This window comes from Mastigoproctus giganteus, chromosome 13 (genome assembly GCF_048544385.1).
Source record: "Mastigoproctus giganteus isolate SK-2022 chromosome 13, ASM4854438v1, whole genome shotgun sequence".
Lineage (NCBI taxonomy): Eukaryota > Metazoa > Arthropoda > Arachnida > Uropygi > Thelyphonidae > Mastigoproctus > Mastigoproctus giganteus.
The window spans coordinates 108,584,151-108,598,944 of record NC_143587.1 but is presented as its reverse complement, the minus strand read 5'-3'; the positions used below and the strand labels follow the sequence as shown (position 1 = coordinate 108,598,944).

General features: G+C 39.0%; 1 protein-coding gene across 1 annotated transcript in view; it reads right to left on the bottom strand.

Annotated features, from left to right (window-relative positions):
• LOC150076348 (phospholipase D1-like) overlaps positions 1 to 14,794 on the bottom strand; it is a 601,970-nt gene that overhangs the window by 569,343 nt on the left and 17,833 nt on the right. The window lies entirely within an intron of this gene.

Below are 14,794 nucleotides of genomic sequence, written 5' to 3'. Positions count from 1 at the left end.
GGAATACCCTTATTGCTTATGCAGCACTTGCAACTATGCATGCTGAATTTTATTGAAGCCAAAAAGAAATTTTGACAAATGTGTAAATAGAATTATTTATTCAATTTTTTTATATCACGCGCGGTAAAAATTACAAGTGTAATAAAAAGATTATGACAAATGTCAATACAAACACCTTATAATCAAAAATAACATGAGAAGTACAAGATAGATGGCATAATGGCATTAGCAGAGTGTGGAACTACAGCCACTGGCAGTGCTGACCACCAGTGGTAGTGGTATCGGCAACGTTAGTAGTCGTAATGCCTCACTAATTTCAAAAGAGAATATATAATTAAACATCCCTTGCTATACAATTTGATTAGAACTTATAAAATTGATACAAAAAATCATCCTTAGAGAGAAAAATATACTGCCTAAAGCAATGTATTTTAAGTTGCCTAAAGAATTTCACTCAGCTTGCAGGCGTCTGATTGATTCACTTGCTGAATGAAGGAGAAGGGATGGGCATAAATTCAGCAAGTTTTACTTCTCGAGCATTATTGCCAGAATCAACATCTCAAGCTGATAAGTACACTGCTGCGGAGGTTGAGGACTGTGGAGATTTAAAAGGGGTTGGCCACTCAACCTTATGAATGAACATATGAATTGAAGACTGGATGGATGGTTTTTTCTTTTCTTTGTAGATTTCTTTGTAGCAAGCATGCATAATAAATAAATTTGATGAATTTGAAGTGCTGATTAAGGCATCAAAGGCAGATATGGTTGGGATATCAGAGGCATGGAGTCACACAGATATACGCAGTGCAGAATTGGAATTTGTGGAGTACAATGTATACAGAAAGGATAGACAGGGTAGAAAGGAGGAGTTATGCTGTTAGTTAAGAAACATAAAATATAATAAGTGCATCCAGTTGAAATGGGTGGACAGTGCAATGTTGGGCCAGTTTGGTGTGACATAAACACTGGGAAAGGCAAAATGAGAGTAGGAGTATGTTATACGCCTAATGACTCTAACGAGTACGATAACAATTGTGCATGGAAATAGAGTGGGGCAGTAAATAAGAATGTCTTGTAATGGGGGATTTTAACTTTCCAGATATTGACTGGAACTTGTGGATTGGTCACTTGCACACTAGCAAGACTTTTGTGGATTTATTGGAGGATTATTTTCTACAGCAGCATGATCGAGGGATAACCAGAGGGGGTAATACCCTTGATCTCATTATCAGCAGTGATGACACATGCATTAGGAATTTGCGGATAAGGAAACCACTAGGTGACAGTGATCACAGTCTACTGATGTGTGATTTACTTAAAGATGTAACTACCATCAAGGGTAAAGGGAAGGGTTTTTGTTTTCGTAAAGGTCACTACAATCGTCTCAGGCAGTTTTTGAATTCTAAAAGTGGGATCCAACTAACGATGTTAAAAACAGTGAATTCTAAATGGGAGGCCTTCAGGGAATTAATCTTGGAAGCTATTAGGCTTTTCATACCAACTAAGAAATACTGTGGGCCCACTGTTATTTTGTATAAATTATCAGTCAACACAGAAGCCTATGGCAGTTATAAGCTATTCTGAAATCAAGTCACAGAGGAGATTAAACAAGCGAAGGCAGATTATGAGATATCTTTGGCAAAGGATGCTAAGAAAAACAGCAAGCACTTCTTTACTTATATAAACTCTAAAAGGAAGGGAATGAATCAGATTGGTCCACTTGATATTGGTGGTTCGACTGTTGATGATCCTGCTCAGATAGCTAATAAACTGAATGATAGATGCAACTGAATGATAGATGAGGATAAACATAAAAAAGGCACCCGGGGTGGATGGGATCTATCCAGTTATATTAAAGGAGGCAGCAAAGAAAGTAAGCAAACCCCTAGCCATAATTATGAGAGCTTCTTTGGACTCAGGGGAGGTACCCATGGACTGGAGATGTGCAAATGTAACCCCAATTCACAAAGGAGGATCAAAGGCTGACACAAGTAATTATAGACCTGTTAGTTTAACTTCGGTTCCAGGAAAATTAATGGAGGCACTGGTTAAAGAAGCACTGCAGGATCATCTGGACAAGAATTCAGTTATAGCTCAGACACAGCATGGTTTTGTTAAGGGCATGTCTTGTCTGACCAATTTGATTGGATACTATGATGTAGTCACAAAAGAACTGGATGCAGGGAATAACTTTGATATTATATATTTAGATCTTAGAAAGGCTTTTGATACTGTTGCGCATGGAAGACTGCTGCACAAATTGGAGAAGTGTGGCATTGGAGGCAAATTGCTGCTATGGATAAAGGGATGGTTGAGAGGCAGAAGACAGAGAGAGAGAGTGGTAATCAATGGACACTGCTCAACGTGGACTAATGTTATTAGTGGAGTTCCTCAGGGTTCAGTGTTGGGTCCATTGTTGTTTTCTGTATTTACAAATGATATTGATGATGGTGTATCAGGCTTAATGTCCAAGTTTGCAGACGATACCAAGGTTGGCAGGGTTGTTAAGGACACTACTGATACTATGCTGCTGCAACAGGATCTGGAAAGGTTGAGCAGATGGGCTGAGAGGTGGCAAATGAAGTTTAACATTGACAAATGTAAAGCACTACATATGGGAAACAGTAACCCCAGATCAACGTATCAACTCTGTGGTACTACGCTGAAAGTGGTAGAGAATGAAAAGGACCTGGGGGTAATATTTATCAGGCAGATATGAAGTTCTCTGAGCAGTGCAGACGAGCTGCAAAAGTAGCTCATGGTGTCTTGTCAATGATATACAGGAATTTTTCTAGCAGGGACAGGGATGTGATTATTCCCTTGTATAAGGCATTGGTCAGGCCACACCTTGAGTACTGTATACAGGTCTGGAGGCCTCATTTCAAGAAGGATGTAGAGCTGCTGGAACGAGTACAGAGAAGGGCAACAAGATTAGTGAATGGAACAAAGGGTTGCTCTTACGAAGAAAGGCTTAAGTTTTGCAAATTACAGAGCCTGGAGACTAGGCATCGGCGAGGTGATCTGATAGAGGTGTATAAAGCTTTGAATGGCTTGAGCATGCTCAATGCCGATGGGATTCTTCCTCTTGTTCAGAATAATCACCTGAGAGGGCATAAATTCAAATTGAGGAAGGACGGATGTCGGATAGATGTGCGGAAATTTGCCTTTAGCCAGAGGGCAGTTGGTTTGTGGAATAGACTCCCATCGCTTGTTGTTGAAGTTGATAGCCTAAACAAATTTAAGGCTCAGCTGGACAGGTATTTCGAACGAACGGAGGGGTGAAATGGGAGTAGTGGTTGTTTTTTTTTTTTGTTTTTTTTTTGGCTGATGCTGAATAAGCTTGCTTTCTTGCATCATATGCCTCTACTAATGCTAATGCTAAAAATATTACAAACTCAAATATTTTGCATCTACATTCACACATGAGGAGTTATTAGGGGAGGACAATGCCAAAACTTTATCAAATTGTAACAGGGTGCTTAATGATTTTGTAATAACTAAGAGCAAAGTGGAGGAGAAATTGTTGAAGTTAAACATAAGAAAGGCCCCTAGAGTGGATGGGATCTATCCAGTTATATCAAGGGAAGCAGCAAAGGAACTAAGCAAACTCTTAGCCATAATTATGAGAGCATCCTTGGACTCAGGGGAAGTCTGCACAGACTGGAGATGTGCAAATGTATCCCCAAGTTACAAAGGGGAATCTAAGGGTAACGAGAGTAATTACAGACCAGTTAGATTAACTTCTGTTCCCACGGAAAATAATGCAGTTACTGGCTAAAGATGCATTGCAGGATCACTTAGACAGGATTGCAGTAATAATTCAGACAGTGCATGGGTTTGTTAAGGGAAAGTCTTGTCTGACCAATTTGATTGGATAGTATGACATGGTCACAAAGAAGCTGGATGCAAAAAATAATTCTGATTTTATATATTTGGATTTCAGGAAAGTTTTGATACTGTTGCACATGGAAGACTACTGTACAAATTGGAGAGAATGGTAAAAAAAAAAAAAAAAAAAAAGGTAAAGTGCAGCCATTATCAACCCACTGCAGGATGGAAGCCTACTCAATAATTCATGCTGGGGGAAATGGACCATGATCTGCTACGCTGGTCCAGTGCGGGTTGGCAGATCGACCGTATTCAGCAGTCAGAGGGCTTGAACCCGGTCTACTCAAAGAGCGTGTGCTACTGCACTCCCGCTCCTGACCACTTGGCTATGGAGGCCGTGAGAATGGTATTAAGGGTAAATTTCTACAATGGATAAAAGGATGGTTGAGTGGGAGAAGCCAAAGAGTGGTAATCAATGGACGCTGCTCTTCGTGGACTGATGTTATTAGTGGAGTCCCACAGGGTTCGGTGTTCAGCCCACCACTGTTTTATATATTTATCAATGATATTGATGCAAGTATATCAGGCTTAGTGTCGAAGTTTGCAGATAGCACAAAGATTGGCAGGGTTGTCAATGACAGTAATGGCAGTGTACTACTGCAACAGGATCTAGAAAATTTGGCCAGATGGGCTGAGAAGTGGCAACTGAAGTTTAACATTGTGAAATGCAAAGTATTGCATATGGGTAGCAGTAACCCAAGAGAAGCATACCAACTGTGTGGTACTACACTCAGATCACTGTAGAAGGAAAAAGACCTGAGGGTAACTGCACAGTCAGATATGAAGTCTCTTAGCGGTGGTAGATGACTTTCATCAACCGGTGAAATACCACCACTTTGATTATTGGAGGCTTGAAGTGGTGAAACCCATGTTTAGTCTCTAGAGCAAAGTTTCCAGCATCCCCCTCCCCCCATACTTCTCCTTCAACCCATGCTTTTTTAACCCAAGCACGGTGCTAAGTACTATAGGTTCTAATACCTCTCGCGTTTGGGGTTCACATAAAAAAAAAAAAAAAAGTGCAGACAGGATGGCAAGACAGCTCATTGGGTTTTGTCAATGATATACAGGAATTTTGCCAGTAGGGTTAAGAAGATGATTATCCCATTTTATAAACCAATTATGCCACAACTTGAGTATTGCATATATTTCTGGAAGCCTCATTTAAGAAGGATGTATTAGTAATAGTAGTAGCGGTATGTGATGCAAGAAAGCAAGCATATGGGCTTATGTAGAATCAGCCAAAAAAAAAATAAAAAATAAATAAATAACAATTTCACACAACCATTCCCTCTAAAGGTTTGTCCAGTTTCTCCTTGAAATTATTTAAGCTATCAACTTCCACAACGACAGATGGAAGTTTGTTCAAGCAATTAACCACCCACTTGGCTAAAGGCAAAATTTCTGCATATCTATTCTACAACTGTCTTTCCTCAAATTGAATTTATGTCCCCTTAGGTTCGTAATCTGAACAATTGGCAGAATCGCATCAGAATTCAGCGTGCTCAACCCGTTCAAGGCTTTTACATCTCAATTAGATCACCTCGCAGGTGCCTAGTCTCCAGCCACTGCAATTTGCAGGACTTATGCCTCTCTTGGTAAGAGGATCCCTTCATTCCCCTCACCAATCTTGTTGCCCTTCTCTATACATGTTCAAGAAAATCTACATCCTTCCTAAAATGAGGCCTTCAGACCTGTATGCAGTACTCAAGATGTGGCCTGACCATTGCCTTATACAAAGGGATAATTACCCTCTTTTCCCTGCTAGCAAAATTCCTGTATATCATTGACAATACCCCATGATCTGCTCTGACAGCCTGTCTGCATTGCTCAGAAAATTTCATATCTGACTGCACAATTACTCCCAGGTCTTTTTCATTTTCTACCGCCCTAAGTGTAGTACCACACAGTTGGTACGTTCCTCTGGGGTTATTTCTACCCATATGCAGTACTTTACATTTGTCAATGTAAAACTTCATTTGCCACTTCTCAGCCCATCTACCCAAATTGCATTCATTGGAATGGGTGCAGAGAAGTGCAACAAGACTGGTGAGGGGAAGAAAAATGCTCCTTCCACAAAAGGTTTCACTTTTGCAAATTGCAGAATTTGGAGATCAGATGCTGGAATCTGGAGATTTCAGCATTTAATCTTTTGAGATCTTTTTGAGGTGTTTAAGGAATTTAATGGACTGAGTAAGATAATTTTGACATCTAATGGAGCTGATGGAATCCTTCCTCTTGCTCAGACTACCCACTAGGGAACATAAATTCAAACTGAGGAAGGATGGTTGAGTTGGATGTGAGTAAATATGCCTTCAGCCTGAGGGTGGTTGATTGTCAGAACAAACTCCTATCCGGTGTTGTAGAGGTGGGTAGTTTGAATAAATTCAATGAAGAGCTACCCAAACTGTTAGAGGGGATGGACAGGCCAAATGGGAATTATTGGCTTTTTTTTTTTCTTTTTTTTTTTTTTTGGACAATGCTATATAAGCTTTTTCTTGCATCATTTTCCACTCCTACTAATAATAATAGCCACTAAAACTCACTGTTTACTCAAGAAGTTCACACTTTTTTTCCCAAGATAAAAACCAAGGAAGGTCCAGGCATCAAAGGAGAATTTATTACTCATCTTCATTAGTGTAAATCACATATGGTAACTATTTTACTTACTAAATATCTCTTTCTTTCAAAAAAGAGGGGAATATAGATTCCCACATTCCTACAAAACTGTTACCTTACTAGTTGCTTTGGGCAAAGCTCTAGAATACTTAATCTCTTTAGAGTCACTGCCTTAAAATCTACTATAAACTCATGATCTAGCCAAGGAGTATGTCTTTGTGTGTGCTACAGTGTCAAGAAATTAGCTCAGCATTCTGATGCTGAGAGTGTCTATGAGAGCTTGAGGTGTAGGGTAAATGCCCTCGAAGAAATTAATATCAGGTGCACATCAAGCTCTCAGCTGCCGGGCTCAATGGCAGAGCTCACTCCTGTGCATCAGGCAACACAGATGCAATCTCCAAGGCAGAATGCGCTGGTCCCAAAGGAACTAGTTATTGTTGGCGACTCTATTGTCAGAGAGACGGGGAATATACTATGCAAGAAGAATAGGTGGAACATGGACCAGGATATGTCTACCAGGGGCAAAAGTTGTTGACATTGTAGAGCAGATATCATCTTTTAAGGGCACAAAACGTGATATTGTTGCACACGTTGGAACTAATGACATTAAGAGTAAGAGATCTGCAGATTTACTCAACAAGTGCAGGTTGTTGAGTAAATCTGTTCAATGTTGAAAAAAGGTCAAAAGTTAGGGTTGAATGTGAAAGTGTCCGCAATTCTCCTGAGACATGATAGGAGGGAGTATATGATAAGAGCTTTGCCAATCAATTCGGCACGGGAGAAACTGTGCAAAGCTCAAGGGGTAGAAATTTTTCAGCCTGGTCTGTGCTTGTTGGCAGGAGAGACTACTTCTACAGATGGGTACACTTAAATAGAAAGGATGCAAAAATATTTGCTGATGCTATCGAGGCAGTGTTAGGTGGGTCAGAAATCTGCTAGCTTGGGGGGGTGGATGCACAGACTAAAAGGTTAACAGTGCAGCAGGCAGAGGCAAACGTGATTCCTGCACTGCTTCTATTAGAATGAACAGCAGCATGGAAAGCAAGGCAATGGAGATTTCCAGGACTGTTGGGAGTCATAGTGGAACAAATAAATACATGGTCTGTGTTAGGGTAACTAAGAATAGAAACAGGTGCATGTATACTTGCATGTACACCAATGCTAGGAGTATAGTTAATAAATTTGATGATAGTCAAGACACCAAAGGCAGATATTGTTGGGATATCAGAGAGGTGGTATCACACAAATATAAGCAGTGCAGAAATGGAATTTGGAAAGTACAATGTGTACAGAAAGGATAAACAAGACAGGAAAAAAGAAGGGGTTATGCTGTTAGTTAAGAAACACATAAAATCTAAGGAAGTGCATCCAGTTGATATAGTTGAACAATGCAATGTTCAGTTCAGTTGTTTGGTGTGACATAAACACTGGGAAAGGAAAAATGAGAGTAGGTGTGTGTTATAGGCCTAATGAATCTGATGAGTATAATGAGCAAATAGAGTGGGCCAGTAAATCAGAATGTCTTATAATGGGGGATTTTAACTTTCCAGATATTGACTGGAACTTGTGGGTTGGTCACTCGTACACTGGCAAGACTTTTTTGTATTTATTGGATGGCTGTTTTCTACAGCAGCATGTTACAGAGGCAACCAGAGGGAGTAATATTCCTGATCTGATTATCAGCAGTGATAGTCATGCATTATGAATTTGCAGATAAAGGAACCACTGGGTAACAGTGATCACCATGTACTGATATGGGAATTACTTAAAGATGTAACTACCATCAAGATTAAAGGGAAGGGATTTTGCTTTCGTAAAGGTGACTACAGAGGTCTCAGACAGTTTTTAATTCTGTACAGTGGGATCAACTGATGATGTTACCAACGTTGCATCTAAATGGGACTTAATCTTGGAGGCTACTTAATCTTGGAGGCTTTTCATTCCAACAAAGAAATGGTGTTCAAGGTTTAGGCCTAAATGGATGCCAGATGAATTAATGAGGCTCGTGGCAGAGAAGGAAAATGTATGGGATGCATATAAATTATCAGGTGACACATAAGCCTATGGCAGATATAAGCTTGTCTGTAACGAAGTCACAAAATGGAGGATAGGCAGGCAAAGGCAGATTACAAGAAATCTTTTTCAAAGGATGCAAAGAAAAACAGCAAAGAGTTCTTTACTTATGTAAACTCTAGAAGGAATGGGATGAATCAGATTGGACCACTTAACATAGATGGGTTGACTATTGATGATCATGCTGAGGTAGCTGATAAACTGAATGAGTATTTTGCATCTACATTCACACATGGGGAGGTTATTCAATGAGCGGAATACCAGAAGTTATCAAACTCTAACAGGGAGCTAAGTGATTTCTAATAACTGAGAGCAAAGTGGAGGAGAAATTGTTGAAGTTAAACATAAAGAAGGCACCTGGGGGTGGATGGGATCTATCCAGTTACATTAAAGGAGACAGCCAAGGAAGGAAGCAAACTGTTAGCCATAGTTATGAGAGCTTCCTTGGACTCAGGGGAGGTCCCCATGGACTGCAGGTGTGCAAATGTATTACCAATTCACAAAGGTGGTTCAAAAGGTGACACAAGTAACTATAGACCTGTTAGTTTAACTTGTGTTTCAGGGAAAATAATGGAGTCACTGGTTAAAGGAGCATTGCAGGATCATCTAGACAAGACTGCAGTAATAGTTAAGACAAAGCTTGGGTTTGTGAAAGGGAGGTCTTGTCTGACCAATTTGATTGGATACTATGACATGGTCACAAAGGAACTGAATGTCAAAAATAATTTTGATATCATATACTTGTATTTCAGGAAAGCTTTTGATACTGCTGCACACAGAAGACTTCTGTACAAATTGGAGAAGTATGGCATTAAGGGTAAGTTGCTACAATGGATAAAGGGATGGCTGAGTGGGAGACAACAGAGAGTGGTAATCAATGGACACTGCTCTTCATGGACAAATGTTATTAGTGGAGTTTCCTAGGGTTCGGTGCTGGATGTTGTTTTGTGTATTCATCAATGACATTGATGAAGATATATCAGGATTAATGTCCAAGTTTGCAGATGATACAAAGGGTGGCAGGGTTGTTAATGACAGTAAAGACAGTATGCTACTCCAACTGGATCTAGATAAGTTAGGCAAATAGGCTGAGAAGTGGCAACTGAAGTTTAACATTGACAAATGCAAAGTACTGCATATGGGTAGCAATAACCGAAGAGAAACATACCAACTATGTGGTACTTCACTCAGGGAAGTGGAAAGTGAAAAAGACCTGGGGGGGGGTAATTGTGCAGTCAAATATGAAGTTTGATGAGCAGTGCAGGTGGGCTGCCAGGGCAGGTCATGGAGTATTGTCAATGATATATAGGAATTTTACCAACAGGGACAGGGAGGTGATTATCCTGTTGTATAAGGCAATGGTCAGGCCACACCTAGAGTACTGTGTACAGGTCTGGAGGCCTCATTTTAAGAAGGATGTAGAGTTCCTAGAACGAGTACAAAGAAGGGCAACAAGATTGGTGAGGGAAACAAAGAGGTGTTTTCTTACCAAGAAAGGCTTAAGTTTTGCAAATTGTAGCGCCTGGAGAGCAGTCACCTGCGAGGTGATCTGATTGAGGTGTATAAGGCCTTGAATGGGGCAAGGTGAATACTGATGGGATTCTTCCTCTTGCTCAGATTAAGAACCTGAGGGGGCATATATTCAAATTGAGGAAAGACAGTTGTAGAATGTGGATGTGTGTAAGTGTGCCTTTAGCCAGCAGGTGGTTGATTGGTGGAATAGTAGTAGTAGTAGTAGTAGCAGTGGCATGTGATGCAAGAAAGCAAGGGTATGAGCTTATGCAGCATCAGCCAAAAAAAAAAAAAAAAATCACACCATTCCCTCCAAATGCCTGTCCAGTTCCTCCTTAAATTTATTCAGCCTATCAACTTCCACAACGACAGATGGAAGTTTGTTCCAGCAATTAACCACCCGCTGGCTAAAGGCAAATTTCCGCACAAGACTTCCATCTTTTGTTGTGGAAGTTGATAGCCTAAATAAATTTAGGGCTGAGCTGGACAGGCATTTGGAACAAATGGAGGGGTGAAATGGGAGGTTTTTTTTTTTTGGCTGATGCTGCATAAGCTTGCTTTGTTGCATTGTGTGCCTCTACTAATGCTAACTCTACAATTCTGTTTATCATGTCCTGCTTTGAACACAGAAGGTGCCCTTATAGCATTTCTTAATTTCCTTCAGAGTACTAGTCATAAATACTTTTGTTGTTTGTGTTGAATTTGAGGATGTTTTCAACTTAATTTGGTGGGAAAGTACTGTACTGTCATATATGTTAGGAAATCCAACTGTTCTTCACACTTGTTCCCTACCATCTGGCATTATTTTACTGATAGATCTTTGACAATTTTTTTCAGGTTTCAGACTGTTGCTCAAGTGGTTCAGCATCGGTGTCCTCAAGTTCAATTCTCAGATCTTTAATCTTAGCTCGAAAATAATTCCACTTTTGTTATGTAAGAACTTCATTACAGATCCATTACCAACAAATTCAAGCTTCAATCTCAAGGAAGAATAATAAATCAATGTTTTTTTAGGAAAGATTGAAAAGATTGAAAATTTTCCAATTCTCTGTGCGTGCACTATAAATAATTGGGTTTGCTATTGATAACAGGCCTACTTTTACTCCACCCATTGCAATGTTATCTCAAAAACTAAAAGCATTTTCGTCTATTCTCATTAGATTTCCAGACACAATGCAGGATTAAATAGTAAAGTCTCCATATTATGTATAATTCTGTGTTTTTAGCAATTGCTACCTATGCAGCAGCCACCTGGTATTGTAGTACTGAAAATTAAACTGAGATTTGCATATGATGTAGTGCTGACATCTAATACAGAAAGATACTATAGATTTTGATGGGAAGAACACAGAAAGAGAATAAAGTTATGATAGTGGGAAATAATGAAAGAAAAGGATATTAAAGTAAATAAACAGAACTACATATCTTGGAATTCTACTAACAAGTGACTGAGAAGTAGTCAAGTTTTTACAACTACAACTGAAGTTAAGATTGCATTTGAGAAGAGGAAGAAGATATTTGTATGGAGAATAGATATTGAGTTAAGTAAAAGGAAATGGATAGACAGGGTTAAAGATGAAGCAATATTTAGAAGAAGTGGGAAAAGTAGAAGTATAATAAAGAATAAAAGGCGAAGGTAAAGAAAGCCTGCACGAGAAGCATTCAAAAGTTTGATGAAATTTACCGGAAAAGTACTTTGCCGTAATGGCATTTGTATTGTTGCTCGCTTGGTAAACAGACAGTGGGTGTTATCCACAGGAGTAGAAATTGAATCCCATGTGAGATTGAAACTCTCCCAAAGTGGAGGGGGTAACCTGACTTTTTTCTTTAGAATCATAGGTGGACTAGTGGATAAATTGTTTATTAAGAAAAAAAAAGGCAAAGGAAGCCCACAGTTTTTAAATTCTGTACAGCGGGATCAAATGATGATGTTACCAACGTTGAATTCTAAATGGGAAGCCTTCAGGGACTTAATCTTGGAGGCTACTAGGCTTTTCATTCCAACAAAGAAATAGTGTTCAAGGTTTAGGCCTAAATGGATGCCGAATAAAATACTTTATTTTCCTTATAGCCTGGGGAAGATCTTGTTAAGGAATCTATATATATAAAATGCTTAGTTATGTTGCCCAAATTTTCCAACTGCTAATTGTTGCCAGTTCATGCGATTCACCTTGCATGACCACCATACCGGGCATTCTTTATTAATTTTTGTACTAACATTTTTCGACTGAAGAAAGGCAACCTATGCCTAAAGCTATCGATGTATGTTTATTTTAACTGTTAATTTTATGTCTTCAATTTTAATAAACCATTCTAAGTTTAAAGAATTAAAAATGGCTGAACAGTGTGTAAGAACTTTGAGAAAAAATGTAGAAGAAATGTTAATGAAACATTAGAGAAGAGACCTAATAGACTAAGAGACTGAAACGAGACTCTACGACTACGAAGACGGACAGAAAACATTGAAGAAAGAGAAGCAAGATTGGAAATGAAAAGACGGGCGAAATGCCGTAGGATTAATCAAATAGAAGTACCGGATGTAAATAATAAACAAGCTGTAATTAATGTGGAAGAGCATGACATAGGAAATATGTGTTACAACTGTGAGTATTGCAATGCAAGATATTGGGGACATGAGTTAAACACATTGAATAAATACACTAAATGCTGTCATGATGGAAAGGTTTCACTTGACCCACTGTCTGAGACACCTATTCTATTATGAGAGCTGCTTACAGGAGATATGAAGCAAATAACTACAAAGAACATATGCGAGAGTACAACTCAGCAATGTCATTCACATCACTGGGCACAGAGATTAAATCACTGCCTGGAAATGGTCCATACTGTTTTAGAATACACGGCCAGATTTACCATTTGGTCTCACTGACTGCTATATCCAAATGAGGCAAATAAGCCAGGATATGGACAACTTTATATTTTCGATTCTGCTGAAGCAACAACAAAACGGCTTGAAAAACAATCAAACTAAGGGTGTATGGCTGAAGTACTGCAATAATTGGATGAGATGCTGCGACAAGTTAACCCATTTGCTGAGTTATATACACAAATGCATCAAATAACCCAGGCCAATCCAACAATGAATGTGCGCATGGCATTTATAGAAGACTCAGACTTAGATAAGAGACGATATAATGCATCTACATCTAAAATGGAGGTTGCTGCAATATTTGTTGAAGAAGACGGGGAAACCACCTGCAAATAGAGACATATGCATATATCCCACAGGTGACTGCTGTAGAATTATATCACCACTAAACAAGAATGGTAAAGACTGAAGGATCTAAATTAAACTATTTATGCCATAGTCAGAAAGATGGCATATGTTACACCGGGTACAACTAGTGTAATTGAATAATTGAGGCTACTAGGTATTGTGGGCTGAAGCAAAGGCCTAGGAACAGGGAAAAATGTATTTCTAGTAGTAGTAGTAGTAGAGGCATATGATGCAAGAAAGCAAGCTTATATAGCATCAGCCAAAAAAAAAAAATGTCATTGAGTGGTAGAGAATATATGGTTGGTTGGTTGTTTTAGGATTTTATGGCGCATTAGCATCTAAGGCTATAATGCACCAAGTCAAAGGTAGAGAATATACGAGTGTTACTAATATAATACAAGGTAAGGCAACGAAATGGGCAAATTTTAAAAATTCAATAATTAAATAAAGAAAGCAGTCATACAGCATCCAGTAATACCCTGGAGGTATGAGACATCACACCATCTTGTTGAAACCAACTAGTCTCATTAACTTGAGGCTAATGATGTTTTTGTGAAACTTGAGGCTTTTGTGAATAAACAGAATTTTCTGTTTATTCACAGACCCATTTAGAAGAAAGTGAGTTTCATCACACAACCACAGATTGTGAATAGTTTTCACCATGACTGATATGAGTTAGCATTTCTTGACAAAACTTTTTATTGATAAAGAGATTGTGAGGTCTTAATTCTTAAAGTAACTGTACCTTATAAGGAAAGAAATTTAAATCTTGGTGCTATATTCGTCATATGCTCCTAATGATTAAGTCCAACGACAGTGGCAGAATGCTTTGGAACCTAGTAGCTAGTTCGTCAGTCAAAAAAGTTGCGATCATGCTAACACGGTCACAAACTTTTAGGCCTGAGTTGTTACCCTTCCATTATCATCTTCAAAAAAATATAGGCTAATAATGCTGTGAGATGAAATCGCACACCACACTGTTACCTGGTCGCTGTGCAATGGTTGCTAGTGGAATTAGCAAGAGTTTTCTTCTGACTAATAACAAAAGTTCTGTTTATTCACAAAACCATTTAGAGGAAAGTGAGTTTCATCACTTTGGATGTGAAAAAATTGCAGCTGCAATGTTTTCTGGTGTACAGGCACTTCTTAATCCACAGAGGCTTCTTTTTGAGAGCAGAACCAGTTTCTTCAAAATTATGTACCAATGTTTTAACGACATGAGCAAATTTTATAGGTACTCAACACTTATGTTTAAAATGAACACAAATAAATGTCAAGCAGCCTCAAAACTGTCACTGATTTTGTAAAATGCCTTGATGGTGAAAGTGCATTGTGCATCAATCCCCTTTCCATGGTTACTAAATAACATGATATAGGCAAGAGTGTGTCGGGTGATGCAATCTTCCCCTCACAATGGTAATCAGAAAACCACAGTTTTTAAAATCACCCATTCCTCCCCCAGCCTGT